This window comes from Nerophis lumbriciformis, linkage group LG06 (assembly GCF_033978685.3).
Source record: "Nerophis lumbriciformis linkage group LG06, RoL_Nlum_v2.1, whole genome shotgun sequence".
In the NCBI taxonomy this organism is placed as follows: domain Eukaryota; kingdom Metazoa; phylum Chordata; class Actinopteri; order Syngnathiformes; family Syngnathidae; genus Nerophis; species Nerophis lumbriciformis.
In genome coordinates this window covers 54,136,178-54,154,653 of record NC_084553.2, presented here as the reverse complement: position 1 = coordinate 54,154,653, position 18,476 = coordinate 54,136,178, and the positions used below count along the sequence as shown (strand labels likewise).

At 39.4% G+C, this 18,476-nt stretch overlaps 1 protein-coding gene and 15 non-coding genes across 16 annotated transcripts in view; 15 read left to right on the top strand and 1 right to left on the bottom strand.

The window, feature by feature from the left end:
* The window catches only part of tox3 (TOX high mobility group box family member 3), a 217,463-nt gene that overhangs the window by 162,604 nt on the left and 36,383 nt on the right, over positions 1–18,476 (bottom strand). The window lies entirely within an intron of this gene.
* On the top strand, positions 370–443 carry trnat-agu (transfer RNA threonine (anticodon AGU)). Its single transcript has one exon. It is a non-coding gene; the product is annotated as a tRNA-Thr (tRNA).
* trnat-agu (transfer RNA threonine (anticodon AGU)) lies at positions 733–806 on the top strand. The gene has a single exon. It is a non-coding gene; the product is annotated as a tRNA-Thr (tRNA).
* trnat-agu (transfer RNA threonine (anticodon AGU)) lies at positions 1,099–1,172 on the top strand. Its single transcript has one exon. It is a non-coding gene; the product is annotated as a tRNA-Thr (tRNA).
* Positions 1,366–1,439, top strand: trnat-agu (transfer RNA threonine (anticodon AGU)). Its single transcript has one exon. It is a non-coding gene; the product is annotated as a tRNA-Thr (tRNA).
* Positions 1,759–1,832, top strand: trnat-cgu (transfer RNA threonine (anticodon CGU)). The gene has a single exon. It is a non-coding gene; the product is annotated as a tRNA-Thr (tRNA).
* Positions 2,799–2,872, top strand: trnat-agu (transfer RNA threonine (anticodon AGU)). Its single transcript has one exon. It is a non-coding gene; the product is annotated as a tRNA-Thr (tRNA).
* Positions 3,698–3,771, top strand: trnat-agu (transfer RNA threonine (anticodon AGU)). Its single transcript has one exon. It is a non-coding gene; the product is annotated as a tRNA-Thr (tRNA).
* On the top strand, positions 4,593–4,666 carry trnat-agu (transfer RNA threonine (anticodon AGU)). Its single transcript has one exon. It is a non-coding gene; the product is annotated as a tRNA-Thr (tRNA).
* Positions 5,069–5,142, top strand: trnat-agu (transfer RNA threonine (anticodon AGU)). The gene has a single exon. It is a non-coding gene; the product is annotated as a tRNA-Thr (tRNA).
* trnat-ugu (transfer RNA threonine (anticodon UGU)) lies at positions 5,767–5,840 on the top strand. Its single transcript has one exon. It is a non-coding gene; the product is annotated as a tRNA-Thr (tRNA).
* On the top strand, positions 11,509–11,582 carry trnat-ugu (transfer RNA threonine (anticodon UGU)). The gene has a single exon. It is a non-coding gene; the product is annotated as a tRNA-Thr (tRNA).
* On the top strand, positions 13,950–14,023 carry trnat-ugu (transfer RNA threonine (anticodon UGU)). The gene has a single exon. It is a non-coding gene; the product is annotated as a tRNA-Thr (tRNA).
* On the top strand, positions 14,608–14,681 carry trnat-ugu (transfer RNA threonine (anticodon UGU)). Its single transcript has one exon. It is a non-coding gene; the product is annotated as a tRNA-Thr (tRNA).
* On the top strand, positions 15,878–15,951 carry trnat-ugu (transfer RNA threonine (anticodon UGU)). Its single transcript has one exon. It is a non-coding gene; the product is annotated as a tRNA-Thr (tRNA).
* On the top strand, positions 18,019–18,092 carry trnat-ugu (transfer RNA threonine (anticodon UGU)). The gene has a single exon. It is a non-coding gene; the product is annotated as a tRNA-Thr (tRNA).

Here is an 18,476-nt window from a genome sequence, read left to right as displayed (position 1 = left end):
AAATGCAACCTATTACCGTTACAAGGTAAATGTCCCACACATATTAGATTTCCTACCTGTGACTTAACACATGGTGCTGAGGCTTAGTTGGTTAAAGTGCCTGTCTAGTAAACATGAGATCCTGGGTTCATATCCCAGCAGTCCCTTTTGGGGCAGTACCATCTCTGTAAGTAAGGACAAATTCCACTGTTATCAAACTAATGTTATTCCACTGTAATCAAGCTAATGAAATTTGGAGATGAAAACACCTGAACGTATCAATTTGGCCATTGCATGTTTCATTTAAATAGCTGCAACCTTACAGCCTTTCAGGCTTACAACGTAAATGTCCCACATATATTAAGATTGTATATCGGCAAAATTGTATATGGTGTTGTGGCTTAGTTGGTTAAAGCGCCTGTCTAGTAAACAGGAGATCCTGGGTTCGAATCCCAGCAGTACCTTTTAAAGTGAAAGGAGCTTAGTGCATACGTATTTAACCGTTAAAAGTTTTAGAGTTAATCTCGTCATCAGGAGCGGAAGCATGAGGGTACAGAGCACAAACTGCATACAAGGACAAATCACACTGTTTACCTATAAAACTATTGAAATTTGGAGACAAAAACATCTGAACATATCAATTTTGCCATTCCATATTTCAATTAAATTGCTGTGAATCTGCATAAATGCAACCTATTACCGTTACAAGGTAAATGCCCCACACATTAGATTTTCTACCTGTGAAATAGACGTGGTGCTGTGGCTTAGTTGGTTAAAGTGCCTGTCTAGTATACAGGAGATCCTGGGTTCGAATCCCAGCAGTGTCTTTTAAAGTGAAAGGAGCTTAGTGCATACGTATTTAACCGTTAAAGGTTTTAGAGTTAATCTCCTCATCAGGAGCGGAAGCATGAGGGTACAGAGCACAAACTGCATACAAGGACAAATCACACTGTTTACCTATAAAACTATTGAAATTTGGAGACAAAAACATCTGAACATATCAATTTTGCCATTCCATATTTCAATTAAATTGCTGTGAATCTGCATAAATGCAACCTATTACCGTTACAAGGTAAATGTCCCACACATATTAGATTTCCTGCCTGTGACTTAACACATGGTGCTGTGGCTTAGTTGGTTAAAGTGCCTGTCTAGTAAACAGGAGATCCTGGGTTCAAATCCCAGCAGTACCTTTTGGGGCAGTACCATCTCTGTAAGTAAGGGCAAATTCCACTGTTTACCTATCTAACTAATGAAATTTGGAGATGAAAACACTTGAACGTATTAATTGGCCATTGCATGTTTCATTTAAATAGCTGCAACCTTACAACCTTACAGGCTTACAACGTAAATGTCCCACATATATTAAACGGCAACATTGTATATGGTGTTGTGGCTTAGTTGGTTAAAGCGCCTGTCTAGTAAACAGGAGATCCTGGGTTCAAATCCCAGCAGTACCTTTTAGGGCAGCACTAGCTCTGTATGCAAGGGCCATTTCCACTGTCTACCTATCACACTAAATTTGGAGATGAAAACATTTGAACATATTAAACATTCCTTTTTTTGTTACTTTGGAATAGCTGTGAATCTGCTTTAATGCAACTGAGCACAGCACAACACACTATACAAACAAATGTACATGGTACTGGACCTGTATGCAATATATATATATGCATTAATATATTTGCTATTCCATGTTGCTTTGGAAAAGCTGTGAATCTGCATAAATGCAACTTCTAGTTCTACGTTGCAATTTTTTACTGCATTGGTTACCTATGAGGTACTGTGGCTTAGTTGGTTAAAGTGCCTGTCTCGTAAACAGGAGATCCTGGGTTCAAATCCCAGCAGTACCTTTTGAAGTGAAAGTAGCTTAGTGCATATGTATTTAACTGTTTAAGTTTTAGAGTTAATCTCGTCATCAGGAGCGGGAGCATGAGGGTACAGAGCACAAACTCTGCATATCAAATTTGCCATTCCATGTTTCATTCGAATAGCTGTGAATCTGCATAAATGCAACCTATTACCGTTGAGATCCTGGGTTCGAATCCTAGCAGTACCTACTAGGGCAGTACTATCTATGTATGCAAGGACAAATTCTACTGTTTACCTATCAAACTAATTACATTTGGAGATGAAAACACCTGAACGTATCAAATTGGCCATTGCATCTTTCATTGATATAGCTGCAACCTATTTTGGTGTTACAACGTAATTGAACGTAGGCTGTGCACATTGTGTATTCGATGTGAGAGGTTTCACTCCTGTTTATTTCTGTTTTTTAGGTACACATGTGACCCTGTGGCTTAATTGGGCAAAGCACTTGTCTACTAAAGTGGAAATCCTGGGTTTGAATCACAGCAGTGCTGTTTAGGGCAGCACTAGCTTTGGATGCAAGATCTGCCCCACATCTTTGGAACTCTTTACCACCAGACTTTCGCAACTTAGATTCAATATCCCTCTTCAATTCAAGACTCAAAACACACCTATTCCTGACTGCTTATTCATTGTAATCATCTTTTCTTTGTAATCATCTTTTCTTTTCTCTTTGTTGTTGTTGTTGTTGTTGTTTTTTTTATCCAATTTGATTTTATTGTTGTGATTTTGTACGGTGTCCTTGAGTGCCCAGAAAGGCGCCTTATAAATAAAATGTATTATTATTATTACTATTAACCATTTCTACGGTCTGCCTATCACACTAAATTTGGAGATGAAAACATCTGAACATAATACATTTGCCATTCTCTGTTGTTTTGAAATACTGTATCTGTGGAACTGCTTAAATGGGACGTATTGGGTTGTCTATACACCAGCTTGCACATGGTGCTGTGGCTTAGTTGGTTAAAGCGCCTGTCTAGTAAACAGGAGATCCTGGGTTCAAATCCCAGCAGTACCTTATAGGTGAGTCATGTATGCATGGACATATTCTGCCGTGTCTACCAATACAATTTGGAAATGAAAACATCTGAACATTTTGAATTTACTTTTCCATGATTTTTTAGAATATCTGTGAATCTGCATAAATGCAACTTATGCTGGTGTTGCATTGTAAATATCCCTCACAGATTTTAATGTCTCTCTGCAGGTTAATATGTCCAACTGCAGGCTCAGGCCAACCTCTCTGAACATTGACACAGGAGTACAGTTTCAGTAGTTGCACAAGTGGTGCTGAGGCTTAGTTGGTTAAAGCACCTGCCTAGTAAACAGGCAATCCTGGGTTGGAAACCCACGATTGCCTTTTGGGCAGCACTAATTGGTATGCAAGGACAAGTTCCACTCTCTACTGATCAAACTTATGAAAACATATTAAATGTGCCTTTCCATGTGGCTTTGGAATATCTGTGAATCTGCATAAATGCAACTTCTAGTTCTACATTGTAATTTTTTACAGAACTTGTTATCTATCAGGTGCTGTGGCTTAGTTGGTTAAAGTGCCTGTATAGTAGACAGGAGATCCTGCGTTCAAATCCTAGCGGTGCCTTTTGAAGTGAAAGTAGCTTAGTGCATACATATTTAACCGTTAAGAGTTAATCTAGTCATCAGGAGTGGGAGCATGAGGGTACAGAGCACAAACTCTGCATACACGGACACATCACACTGTTTACCTATCAACATTCCATGGTTCAATTAAATTGCTGTTAATCTGCGTAAATGCAACCCATTACAGATACATGGTAAATTTCCCACACATATTAGATTTTATACCTGTGAGTTTATACATGGTGCTGTGGCTTAGTTGGTTAAAGTACCTTTCTAGTAAACAGGAGATCCTGGGTTCAAATCCCAGCAGTACCTTTTGAAGTGAATGGAGCTTAGTGCATATGTATTTAACCGTTAAAGTTTTAGAGTTAATCTAGTCATCAGGTGCAGGAGCATGAGGGTACAGAGCACAAACTCTCCATTCAAGGACAAATCACACTTTTTACCTGTCAAACTATTGAAATTTGGAGACAAAAACATCTGAACATATCAAATTTGCCATTCCATGTTTCAATTAAATTGCTGTGAATCTGCATAAATGCAACCTATTACCGCTACAAGGTAAATGTCCCACACATTTTAGATTTCCGACCTTTGACTTTACACATGGTGCTGAGGTTTAGTTGGTTAAATCACCTGCCTAGTAAACAGTCAGTCCTGGGTCTGAAACCCAGTATTGCCTTTTGGGCAGCACTAATTGGTATGCAATCTACCATCCATCCATCCATTTTCTACCGCTTATTCCCTTTGGGGTCGCGGGGGGCGCTGGAGCCTATCTCAGCTACAATCGGGCGGAAGGCGGGGTACACCCTGGACAAGTCGCCACTTCATCGCAGGGCATTCAATCTACCGATCAAACTTATAAAAACATATTAAATGTGCCTTTCCATGTGGCTTTGGAATATCTGTGAGTCTGCATAAATGCAACTTATTTGGGTGTTCCGATGCAAATTTCCCCTTACAAATGTAATTGTCTATCTACAATATAAAAGATGGTGCTGTGGCTTAGTTGGTTAAAGCGCCTGTCTAGTATACAGGAGATTCTACGTTCAAACCCTAGTGGTTCCTTTTGAGGTGAAAGTAGCTCAGTTCGTGGAAGTTTTAGAATTAATCTATTCAACAATTGCCTTGTAAGCGGTGCTGTGGCTTAGTTGGTTAAAGCGCCTGTCTAGTAAACAGGAGATCCTGGGTTCAAATCCCAGCAGTACCTTTTAGGGCAGTACAAACTGTATGCAAAGACAAATTCCACTGTCTACTAATCGAACTAATGACATTTACAGATGGATGCTTTCGAATAGCTTTGAATCTGCTTAAATAACACTTCTGCTGCTACATTGCACATTCTTACAGAATTGATTGTCAATCAAATCTGCAATTTTTTACAGATTTGATTGGCAATCTCAGGTGGCGCCGTGGCTTAGTTGGTTACAAGGACAAATCACACTGTTTACCTATCAAACTATTAAAATTTGGAGACGAAAACATCTGAACATATCAAATTTGCCATTCCATGTTTTAATTAAATTGCTGTGAATCTGAATAAATGCAACCTATTACCGTTACAAGGTAAATGTCCCACACATATTAGATTTTCTACCTGAGAAATAGACATGGTGCTGTGGCTTAGTTGGTTAAAGTGCCTGTCTAGTAAACAGGAGATCCTGGGTTCAAATCCCAGCAGTGCCTTTTGGGGCAGTACTATCTCTGTAAGTAAGGACAAATTCCACCTATCAAACTAATGAAATTTGGAAATGAAAACACTTGAACGTATCAAATTGGCCATTGCATGTTTCATTTAAATAGCTGCAACCTTACAACCTTACAGGCTTACAACGTAAATGTCCCACATATATTAAGATTGTCTATCTGCAACTTTGTATATGGTGTTGTAGCTTAGTTGGTTAAAGTGTCTGTCCAGTAAACAGGAGACCCTGCGTTCGAATCCCAACAGTCCCTTTTCGGGCAGCAATAACTCTGTATGTAAAGACAAATCCCACTGTCTACCAATGGAATTTGGAGATGTTTACCTTTCTATGCTGCTTTCGAATAGCTGTGAGTCTGCTTAAATACCACTTCTGGTGCTACATTGCACTTTTTTACAGATTTGATTGCCAATCAGACCTGCAAATTTGTATCAATCAAATCTGTAAAAATGTGCAGATTTGATTGTCAATCTCAGGTGGTGCTGTGGCTTAGTTAAAGTGCCTGTCTAGTATACAGGAGATTCTGGAAACAAATCCCAGTGGTTCCTTTTGAGGTGAAAGTAGCTCAGTGTGTGGAAGTTTTAAAATTAATTCAGGCAGCAGAAGTGGTACTGTGGATTAGTTGGTTAAAATGCCTGTCTTGTAAACAGGAGATCCTGGGTTCAAATCCCAGCAGTGCTTTTTAGGGCAGCACTTGCTCTGTATGCAGGGACAAATTCCACTGCCAACTTATCAAACTAATGAACTTTGAAATGAATACTTCTGCTTTTCCATGTTTCATTTAAAATGCTGTCTATATGCATAAATGCAACTTAGTTTGGTGTTACATTGCATTCCCTCACAGATATGATTGTCAAACTGAAGGCTCAGTCCAACCACTCTGAACATTGACACGGAAATACATATTCAAGAGCTTCACATGTGGCGCTGTGGTTTAGTTGGTTAAAGTCCCTGTCTCGTAAACAGGAGATCCTAGGTTTGAATCTCAGCAGTACCTTTTAGGGCAGCACAAACTCTGTATGCAAAGATAAATTCCACTGACTACCAATCAAACTAATGAATATTTGAGATGAAAACATCTGAATATATTAAATTTGCCTTTCCATGTTGCTTTGGAATATCTGTGAATCTGCTTAACTGCAATTTATTCTGGATTTCCAAATCAAAGCTGTGAGTTTGCTTAAATACCACTTCTGGTGCTACATTGCAAGTTTTTACAGATTTCATCGTCAATCAAAACTGCACATTTTTACAGATTTGATTGTCAATCTCAGGTGGTGCTGTGGCTTAGTGAGCTAAAGTGCATGTCTAGTATACAGGAGATTCCGGAAACAAATCCCAGTGGTTCCTTTTGAGGTGAAAGTAGCTCAGTGCTTGGAAGTTTTAGAATTAATCTAGTCAACAGAAGTGGCGCTGTGGCTTAGTTGGTTAAAGTGCCTATTTCGTTAACAGGAGTTTCTGGGCTCAAATCCCAGCAGTGCCTTTTAGGGCAGCACTTGCTCTGTATGCAGGGACAAATTCCACTGCCTACTTATCAAACTAATGAATTTTGAAAATGAAAACATCTGAACATGTCCTTTTGGTTTTCCATGTTTCATTTAAAATGCTGTATAAATGCATAAATGCAACTTAGTTTGGTGTTACATTGCATTCCCTCACAGATATGATTGTCCAACTGCAGGCTCAGGCCAACCACCCTGAACATTGACACGGGAGTACCATTTCAAAAGCTTCATATGTGGCGCTGCGGCTTAACTGGTTAATACCTGTCTAGTAGTCAGGAGGTTCTGGGTTCAAATCCCAGCAGTCCCTTTTAGGGCAGCACAAACTCTGTGTGCAAAGACAACTTCCACTGACTACCAATCAAACTAATGAAAATTTGAGATGAAAATATGAGATGTATTAAATGTGACTTTCCGAGCTGCTTTGGAATATCTGCTTAACTGCAACTTATTCTGGATTTCCAAATCACATTTCCCCTTACATATTTGATTGTCTAGTTAAAGCCCCTGTTCTGTAAACAGGAGATTCTGGGTTTGATTCCCAGCAGTGCCTTTCAAAGTGAAAAAAGCTTGCTGTGTTCAGATTTAGCTGTGGAAGTTTCACAATAAATCTAACTTATTTTGGTGTTACATTGCAAATTTCTCTCACAGACATGATGGTTGATCTGCAGACTCAGGCCACCCACACTGAACATTGACACAGGGGTGCTGAGGCTTAGTTGATCAAAGCGTCTGTCTTGTAAACAGGGTTACATGTTGCTTTGGAATAGCTGTGAATCTGCTAAAATTCAACCTATTCTGGCGTTCAAAATCTATTTTCCCCTTACATATTGGATTGGTGCTGTGGGTTAGTTGGTTAAAGCGCCTGACTAGTAAACAGGAGATCTGTGTTCGAATCCCAGCAGTTCCTTTCGGCCAGCACTAGCTCTGCACACAAGAACATATTGCACTGTCTTCTATTAAAGTGGTGAAATTCAGAGATGAAAATATCAAATTTGTCTTTCCATGTTTCAATTTAATAGCTGTTAATCTGCATTAGTTCAATGGTGAACATATCCCTCACAGATATGATGATCTATCTGCAGGCTCATGCCACCTACTCTGAATATTGAATAAAAAGTACAGTTACATTGGAACATCTGTGGCTTAGTTGGTTAAAGCAACTGTCCAGTTAATAAGAGATCCTGGGTCTGAATCCCAGCAGTGGCCTTTTAGGGCAGCAACAGCTCTGTATGCAAGAACCAATTCCACTGTCTACCCATCAAACTAATGAAATTTGAAGACTAAAACATCTTAACATATCAAATTTTCCAATCCATGTTTCATTTAAAGAGCTGTGAATCTCCATAAATGCAACTTATTTTGGTGATACATTGCAAATTTCTCACACAGATTTGATTATCTATGTGCTGGTTTACAATGACGCTGTGGGTCAGTTGGTTAAACTACCGCTCTAATAAACCAAAGATCCTGGGTTTGAATCCCAGCAGAGCATTTTAGGGCAGCACAGTTATGACGTTTGAAATCAAGACGGCCACATCCACTGAAGCTTTTCATGCGCTGGCCTTATTTGAATACAACCAAATTCTGGACAAAAATGTGCTACTTCTGCAACCTTTAAAGGGGAACATTATCACAATTTTCAGAATGGTTAAAACCATTAAAAATCAGTTCCCAGTGGCTTATTTTATTTTTCGAAGTTTTTTTCAAAATTTTACCCATCACGCAATATCCCTTAAAAAAGCTTCAAAGTGCCTGATTTTAGCCATCGTTATATACACACGTCCATTTTCCTGTGACGTCACACAGTGATGCCAATACAAACAAACATGGCGGAAAGAACAGCAAGGCATAGCGACATTAGCTCGGATTCAGACTCGGATTTCAGCGGCTTAACCGATTCATCAGATTACGCATGTATTGAAACGGATGGTTGTAGTGTGGAGGCAGGTAGCGAAAACGAAATTGAAGAAGAAACTGAAGTTATTGAGCCATATCGGTTTGAACCGTATGCAAGCGAAACCGACGAAAACGACACGACAGCCAGCGACACGGTAGAAAGCGAGGATGAATTTGGCGATCGCCTTCTAACCAACAATTGGTATGTGTTTATTTGGCATTAAAGGAAACTAACAACTATGAACTAGGTTTACAGCATATGAAATACATTTGGCAACAACATGCACTTTGAGAGTGCAGACAGCCCATTTCAGGCGCGCTAAGAACATATATTTTTCCACGATTTCAGCACTCAGGTTAACCATACCTAAATAGACACAAAATACTGCATTACACAAGACTACCCGAATGTATTCGAATGATTGAAAAAAATAAATGTTTTTAAGCTAAATTATTGGTAAACACAGTTTATGTATAATAATTTACGTAAAACCGCGAGTAATGAATAAAGTTTTCATCAATCAATATATTCTGTAGACATACCCTCATCCGCTCTCCTTTCCTGAAAGCTGATCTGTCCAGTTTAGGAGTTGATGTCAGCATCTGCTTTGAGTGTCGCAGGATATCCACACATTCTTGCCATCTCTGTCGTAGCATAGCTTTCGTCGGTAAAGTGTGCGAAACAAATGACTGACCATTTCGTCGGCTTTCCCCACAGCCTCGTATTTTGAACAAATGTTGTCCAATTTCTTGCCACTTTCGCATCTTTGGGCCACTGGTGCAACTTGAATCCGTCCCTGTTCGTATTGTTACACCCTCCGACAACACACCGACGAAAGTGAGAAAATGGCGGATTGCTTCCCGATGTGACGTCACGTTGTGACATCATCGCTCCCAGAGCGAATAATAGAAAGGCATTTAATTACCGTATTTTCCGCACTATAAGGCGCACCGGATTATAAGGCGCACCTATGTCAACAAAACAGTCAGATAGGTCAGTCAAATTTTATTAATAGATAACAAACCAGCGTTCTGACAACTCTGTTCACTCCCAAAATGAATAAACAGCTGATTTACTCGTGTTACGTAAATCAAACGTGCAATCACAATATAGTAACACGTGAAATAGTGCAGAGCAATAACAATATATCAATAACTCAACGTTGCTCAAACGTTAATGTCACACAACACAACACACTAAATAAAAATGTAAAGCTCACTTTATGAAGTTATAGCTCATTCACAAATCCCTCGAATTCTTCCTCTTCAGTGTCCGAATTAAACAGTTGAGCGAATACGGCATCCAACATGGCCGGCTCCGTCTCGTCGAAGTCGTCATTAATGGAGTCAGTGTCGTTGCCGTTTATAAGTTCAGTGACAATTCCTGCCTTCCTGAAAGCTCGGACCACAGATGAGACTGAATCAGCCCAGGCATTTACGATCCACTGGCAGATAGTGGCGTATGTCGTCTGGCGCTGTCTCCCTGTCTTGGTGAACGTCACATGTGTTCGCCTTCTGTCATCCACTGTTCCCACGCAGTTAGCAGTCTAGCTTCGAATGCCCTGTTGACACCAATATCTAGCGGCTGGAGGTCTTTTGTCAATCCACCCGGAATGACGGCGAGTATTGAATTAAGCACGTAAGCGTGTCTCTTAATGTGATGTTATGAGCTAGCAAATATAAATGATAAATAATGATAAATGGGTTGTACTTGTATAGCGCTTTTCTACCTTCAAGGTACTCAAAGCGCTTTGACACTACTTCCACATTTACCCATTCACACACACATTCACACACTGATGGAGGGAGCTGCCATGCAAGGCGCTAACCAGCACCCATCAGGAGCAAGGGTGAAGTGTCTTGCTCAGGACACAACAGACATGACGAGGTTGGTACTAGGTGGGGATTGGACCAGGGACACTCGGGTCGCGCACGGCCATTCTTCCACTGCGCCACGCCGTCCCTACAACTACACTACCCAGCATGCAACGATAGTGACGAGCATGCGCGGTAGCCCTGAGAAGCGTTGTTGTATGCTGGGAGTTAGAATGTGGTTATGAGCACGCTGTGAGTAAACGTTGAGAACTCAGTTAACACGCCTCGTCTGCATTATTTATAATTAGACAGACAACACACTTAATAGGAGCCATTTTGGGGTCTTTACATAAACACACAAATGGAAATGAAACGTCACATATCCCAGCATGCACCGCGCGCTTCTTCTTCTTCTACGGGGAAAAAAGATGGCGGCTGTTTACCGTAGTTGCGAGACCGAAACTTTATGAAAATTAATATTAATATTAACCCATATATAAGGCGCACCGGATTATAAGGCGCACTGTCAGCTTTTGAGAAAATTTGTGGTTTTTAGGTGTGCCTTATAGTGCGGAAAATACGGTAGTCAAAATTCACCTATTTAGAGTTCGGAAATCGGTTAAAAAAATATATGGTCTTTTTTCTGCAACATCAAGGTATATATTGACGCTTACATAGGTCTGGTGATAATGTTCCCCTTTAAACACGGTGGATGAAGAGGAAACACAAAGACGCTAGCTACACATATACCAGATTAAAAAAAGTTATTTTTACTACAGTAACACTACCATGTGTATACAACCAAAAAATATCACACAAGCTTCTGTTATTGTTTACACTCAAAGCAGCCATCTTTAAAAGCCAACTCGGGGGTGATGAGGAATTTTCGACTTGGAAATCCGATCTGGGGTGCATTCCAGTCGAAATTTAAGACAAGGAACTGAGAAATCCCGACTTCCTGGTACAAATAATAATCAGAATAATTATGTACAATATTTAGTGAACACCTATTAGGTTTGACTGAAGTTTCTTTGTTGTGTTTACATTTCTTCCAAAGGGTATAATTTGGATCCAATTTGGAACTATTTTGTATAGGCATGGAATGGCTGTACACATTCAGGTAGCTTCCTTATGGCTCTGTGGCTTAGTTGGTTAAAGTGCCTGTCTTGTAAACAGGAGACCCTGGGTTCAAATCCCAGCAGTACCTCCTTTGTTTATTTTTTGAGGTGAAAATAGACGAACAGTGCGTTCCAATTACCTCAGAAGATGGAACTGGGAGTGACATCACAGCCAGCGACAAGATCCTAAACCAAGATAGCCACATCCGTGAAAGCTTTTCATGTGCTGGCCTTATCTGAATACAATCAACTTCTAGACAAATATACACTACTTATGCAACCTTCTAATATGGTGGACAAAGAAGAAACACAAAGACACAAGAAATATAGGACATCTATGCCACATGAAAAAAAATTAACACACAATATACAACGCCTGGGCAAATAACACATTTTGTTGACGAGATATTGACATACAAATTATTGTCGATAAACGATATTCTTGCCATTATTTTTGGAGACCAAATTTACCACTGATGTAATGATGATACATAATGTATATTCTTTCAAATGCAATATACTTGTCTTTCTCATATATTTTACCATTGTAATTGGAAGGTAAAGTTTTAAATCTCCAAGTTAAATAAAACATAAAAATTATAATAAAATATACTTTGTCTGTTAGCCAAATTTTGCAGTTGAATAAAAATCTCAACAAAAGCAATAGAATATGTTAAGGAAGGGATGGGGGGGCTCTCAAATATGTACAACCAAAACAAAAAATAAAAAGGCTAAATAACAGAATTGACAAACAAAGTTGTACTTCAATAATGAACAAGTAGGCAGAGGTAGAGTTGTACATGACTTAACTAACAATAGGACCCTTTAAACCAAGGGTGTCCTTTTGACTGGAGGGCGAAAAGAATTTGGCCGGGGGCCGAATACCGACAGCATGCAAAGTACAATATATATATATATATATATATATATATATATATGTATGTGTGGGGAAAAAAATCACAAGACTATTTCATCTCTACAGGCCTGTTTCATGAGGGGGGTACCCTCAATCGTCAGGAGATTTTAATGGGAGCATTCGCATACCATGGTTTATATAGGGCACAGAGTGGGTGGGTACAGGCTGGCCTAGGGGCGTGGTGATTGGTTCATGTGTTACCTAGGAGGTGTTTCCGTCTATGGCGGCATGTTGTTACAATTTCGCTGCGCTTGTTGAGGGATGACAGGTCTGGACGGTAGATAATAAACAGTTTCTCTTTCAAGCATAGGTTGCATCTTTTATTACCACTATTGTAAGGTGTGCTGGATGCAAGAATTTGCCATGTTATTGAATATTCAACATTATTGTCTTTGAGGTCCCAAATGTGTTTGCTGATATATATATATATATATATATATATATATATATATATATATATATATATATATATATATATATATATACACACACATATACATATATACTTTATATTAGGGTTGTCATGTTAACGCATGTGGTTAATACAAATAAATTATCGCGTTATCAAATATGAATAATACACACATTTTTTCCACAGTCTTTGATTACGATGAGAAGCGGCCAATTTCACTTCAAAACAGATCTTTGAATACAAATAAGGTAAGTGACAAATGTTTTAATCAACGTTTTTAGCACATCAAGTTGAAAATACTGCCTTAAAGCGAAACACGTATTTGACGATGGCGCCGACAGTGTTGTCAATCCTCTTGGCGACTTATTTTGCAAATAGTTAATAGCGACAAATCTATATCACCCCCTTCTTTTCTTTTTGCTATGGCAGAAATGCGCGCAGCTGCTGAAAGCAACATGCATATGGCGATTTATCGACGCTGGAAAACTTACCAATTTAATTTTCATTCATCGTCAGTTAATTAACTTACCGAATATCGGACCAGTCCAACTAACAATTAACACAGAAGATGATATTATGGTACACACTCAGAGCAGCCATCATTGAAAGCCAACTTGGGGATGGTGAGGTGCTACGAGGTCGGAAATCAAGATGACTGTATCCACCAAAACTTTCCATGTCCTGGACCAATATGCACTACTTCTGCAACCTTCAAATGATGAAGAAGACATATAAAGACACCAGAAATGTAAGACACATAAACCACATGGAAAGTAATTAACACACCATTTATATACGACTATCACACAAGTTTCTGTTATTGTTTACACTCAGAGTAGCCATCTTTGAAAGCCGGGGATGGTGCGGACTTGCCGACTTAGAAATCTGATATCGGTGGTCATTCCAGTCGAAACTTTTAAACAATGAACTCGAAAATTACGAAATTACAAAATGTATCAAAGACTCAAACTAATTATGTACAATTTGTATTGAACATATTTTAGGTTTGACTGAAATATGGTCCTATTTAGTTTCTATGTTACATTTACACTGCTATCAGAAGGTACAATTTGGATCTAATTTGAAACTGTATTGACATGGAACGACTGTACACACTCAAGTAGCACTGGCACTGTGACTTAGTTGGTTAAAGCGCCTGTCTTGTAAACAGGAAACCCTGGGTTCAAATCCCAGCAGTACCTTTTTTGAGGTGAAATTAACTCAGGGACTAATGGTACCGTTCATTTACCTCAGAACTCGGAGCTGGGAATGACGTCACAGCCGGGCGACGAAGTCCGAAACGAAGATGGCCACATCCGTGAAAGCTGTTCATGTGCTGGCCTTCTCTGAATATAACAAACTTCTGGACAAATATGCACTACTTCTTCAACCTTCAAACACAATTGATAAGGAAGCACACAAATATACTACCTATATAGCACACGTACACCACATGAAAAAATTGTATTAACACACCATATATACACACCCTAACAACTATCACACAAAGTTATATTCTTGTTTACACTCAAAGCAGCAATCTTGAAAGCCAGAAATCCCGGGGGTGGTGAGGACTCCACGAATTAGAAATCCAACCTCGGGGGACATTCCAATCAAAACTTCTGACAAGAAACTCAAAAATTCTGACTTCCCAGCACAAATTGAACAAAGACTTAGATATTCCGGTAGGACATTTGTTGACCAACTACAAGGTTTGCCGGAAATATTGCCCTATTTGGTTTCTATGTTACATTTACACTGCTTTCAAAAGACATAATGTACTTGTGGCGCTGTGGATTAGTTGGTTAAAACACCTGTCTTGTAAACAGGAGAACCTGGGTTCAAATCCAAGCAGTGCCTTTTGAGGTCAAAGTAGCTCAGTGACTAATAAAACATTCCATTTACTGGTGTTGGGAACTTCTGACTTCCTAGTACAAATGTAAGAAAGACTCAAAATAATGACGTACAATATTCATTGAACATCTATTAGGTTTGTCGGAAATATTGTCCTATGTATTTGGAACTACCGTGTATACCTGTATACTTGGAATGGTTGTACAGATTCTACTGGTTCACTAGTGGCCTTGTGACTTAGTCCGTTAAAATGCCCGTCTTGTAAACAGAAGACCCTGGGTTCAAATCTAAGCAGTGCCTTTTGAGGTCAAAGTAGCTTAGTGACTAATAATACGTTCCATTTACTAGTGTTGGGAAATTCCGATCTCCTAGTACAAAAGTAAGAAAGGCTCAAAATACGTACGTACAATATTCATTGAGCATCTATTAAGTTTGTCGGAAATATTGTCCTATGTATTTCGAACTACCGTGTATAGACTTGGAATAGTTGTACATAGTCTACTGGTTTACTAGTGGCCCTGTGACTTAGTTCTTTAAAACGCATGTCCTGTCAACAGGAGACCCTGGGTTCAAATTTGGTGAAAGTAGCTTACTTACTAATGGTGCCATCAATTTATCTCAAAAGTCGAATCTGGGAATGACGCCACAGCCAAGCGACAAAGTCTGAAATTAAGATAGCCACATCCGTAAAAGTTTTTTATGTGCTAGCCGTATCTGAATACAACCAACTTCTTGATAGATATGCGTTACTTCTGCAACATTCAAACACGATGGATGAAAACAAAACATAAAGACGCGAGCGATGTAGAACATATATACCACATGAAAAATAGTCATTCTCAAACAGTAACACTGCCAAGTGTATACGTCCAACAACTTCCACAGAAGCTTCTATTATTGTTTACACTCAACGCAGCCATCTTTGAAAGCCAACTCGGTAGTGGCGATCTGGAAATTCTATCTCAGGGGGCATTCCAGTCAAAACTTCTGACAAGGAACTCGGAAATAAAGTCTTCCTAGTGCAAATAAAACTAAGACTCAGAATAATTATGTACAATATTTATTGAACATCTATTAGGTTTGACTGAAATATTGTCCTGTTTGGTTTTCTATGTTGTGTTTACACTACTTTCACAAATTACAATTTGGACCTACCTTGTATAGACATGGAATGGCAGATCAGATTCAAGTTTCTCTCTTGTGGCACTGTGGCTTAGTTGGTTAAAGCGCCTGTCTTGTAAACAGGAGAACCTGGGTTCAAATCCCAGCAGTGCCTTTTTTTTTTTTGTATGTGTGTTCTATTTACCTCAAAATTCGGAGATGGGAATGACGGCACAGCCGAGCAACAAGGTTCCAAACCAATATAGCCGCATTTGTGACAGCTATTCATGTGCTGGCCTTATTTGAATACAACCAACTTCTAGACAAATATGAACTACTTCTTCAACCTTCTATCACGGTAGACTAAGAAGAAACACAAAGAGACTACTAATATGGGATACGTATACCACATGAAAAAAAAAGTTGTGTCCTATTTGTTTTTGTACACTGCTGTCAAAAGGTATATTTGGCTGTAATTTGGAACAACCTTATATAAACATGGACTGGCTCTACAGGTTTAACTGGATCACTTGGGGTGCTGTGGATTAGTTGGTTAAAGTGCCTGTCTTGTAAGACGGTGATCTGGGATTCAAATCCCAGCAGTGCCTTTTGAGCTCAGTAAGTAAGGGTTTACAAGTGGGCACTTCAGACATAATCAATGCATAATATACATTGAACATCAATCAGGCTTGTCCTATTTGGTTTCTATGTTGCGCTTAGGTACAATTTGGATGTCATTTCCAACTCTTATATGGTGCTATGGATTAGTCGGTTAAAGTGCTGGACTAGATGCTAGTAGATTCTTGTTTCAAATTCCAGCAGTGCCTTTTGAAGTGTAAGTCACTCAGTGGCTATGGATTCATGTGTTGAAGACTAAGAGAAGAATAATCCTGTACACATATTAAGTTTTCCCACGTGTTGTTTATGTACAATCCTAATTTAATTTGGAATTACCATTTTCAATATATGTAAGGTATGGCTAGTGACTAATTGTGCATTACCCTGTACCGCGATAGTCAGATCTGGAAAAGAGGTTGAGCAATAAGCATTCCAGTTATAAGGTTTGGAATCAAGATGGCCACATTCACCGAAGCATTTTATGCCCTGGCCTTATCTGAATATAACCAACCTCTGGACAAATATGCGCTACTTCTGCAACCTTTAAACACAGTGGATGAAAAGTAAACACAGAGACGCTAGCAATGTAGCACGAGCATACCACATGAAAAAAAGTTATTTTCACAACAGTAACACTATCAATCAATCAATCAATCAAAGTTTATTAAATAGCCCTTAATCACACGTATCTCAAAGGGCTGCACAAGCCACAACGACATCCTCGGCTCAGATCCCACTACCATATATTTACGTCCAACAACTCTCACACAAGCTTCTGCTATTGTTTACACTCAAAGCAGCCAAATTTAAAAGCCGACTTGGATATCCGATCTCGGCGGGCATTTCAGTCGAAGCTTCCGACAAGGCACTCGGAAATTCCGACTTCCTAGTAGAGATAAAACAAAGACTTTGGTACGATATTTATTGAACAACCATTAGGTTTTACTGAAATATTGTCTTGTTTGGTTTCTATGTTGTGTTTACACTGCTATCAAAAGGTAAAGTTTGGATCTAATTTGGAGCTGCCGTCTGTAGACCTGGAATGGCTGTACAGGGTCAAATGATTAATGTGTGGCACTGTGGCTAAGTTGGTTAAAGCACCTAGAGACCCTGGGTTCAAATCCCAGCAGTGCCATTTGAGATCTTAGTGACTAACGGTGCCTTCAATTTGCCTCAGAAGTCGAATGTGGGAATGACGTGAAAGTTGAGCGACAAGGTCCGAAATCAAGATTGCCACATCCGTGGCTCCGCCTTATCTGAATACAACCAACTTCTGGACAAATATGCGTTACTTCTGCAACCTTCAAACACTGTGGAGACAGAAGAAACACAAAGACGCTAGTAGGACACATGTACCACATGAAAAATAGTAATTTACACTACAATGTATATACGTCCCAACCACGGAAACTTCTATTGTTGTTTACACTCAGATCGGCTATCTTTGAAAGCTACCTCAGGGGTTATGAGACCTCTCTGAATTTACAAATCTGACCTCGGGGGACATTCCAGTCGAAACTTCCAACAAGGAACTCAGAAATAATGACTTTCGAGTACAAATTCAGCGAAGACTTAGAAAAATTATGTACTATATTGACTGAAAGGATACACTGAGATATGTGGAGGCGCTGTGGCTTAGTTAGTTAAAGCGCCTGTCTTGTAAACAGGAGAACCTGGGTTCAAATCCTAGCAGTTCCTTTTGAGATCTTAGTGACTAACGGTGCCTTCAATTTGCCTCAGAAGTCGAATCTGGGAGTGACGTCAAAGCTGAGCGACAAGGTCCAACATCAAGATTGCCATGTCCGTGGCTCCGCCTTATATGAATACAACCAATTTCTGGACAAATATGCGCTACTTCTGCAACCTTCAGACACTGTGGATACAGAACAAAGACGCTAGTGATGTAGGACACATCTACCACATGAAAAATAGTAATTTACACCACAGCAACACTACAATGTAAATACGTCCAACGACTACCAACCACCTCAAGGGCATTCTGGTCGAAACTTTGGACAAGGAATTCTGACTTCTGAGTACAAATTAAGCGAAGACTAAGAAAACGTATATACTATAGTATAT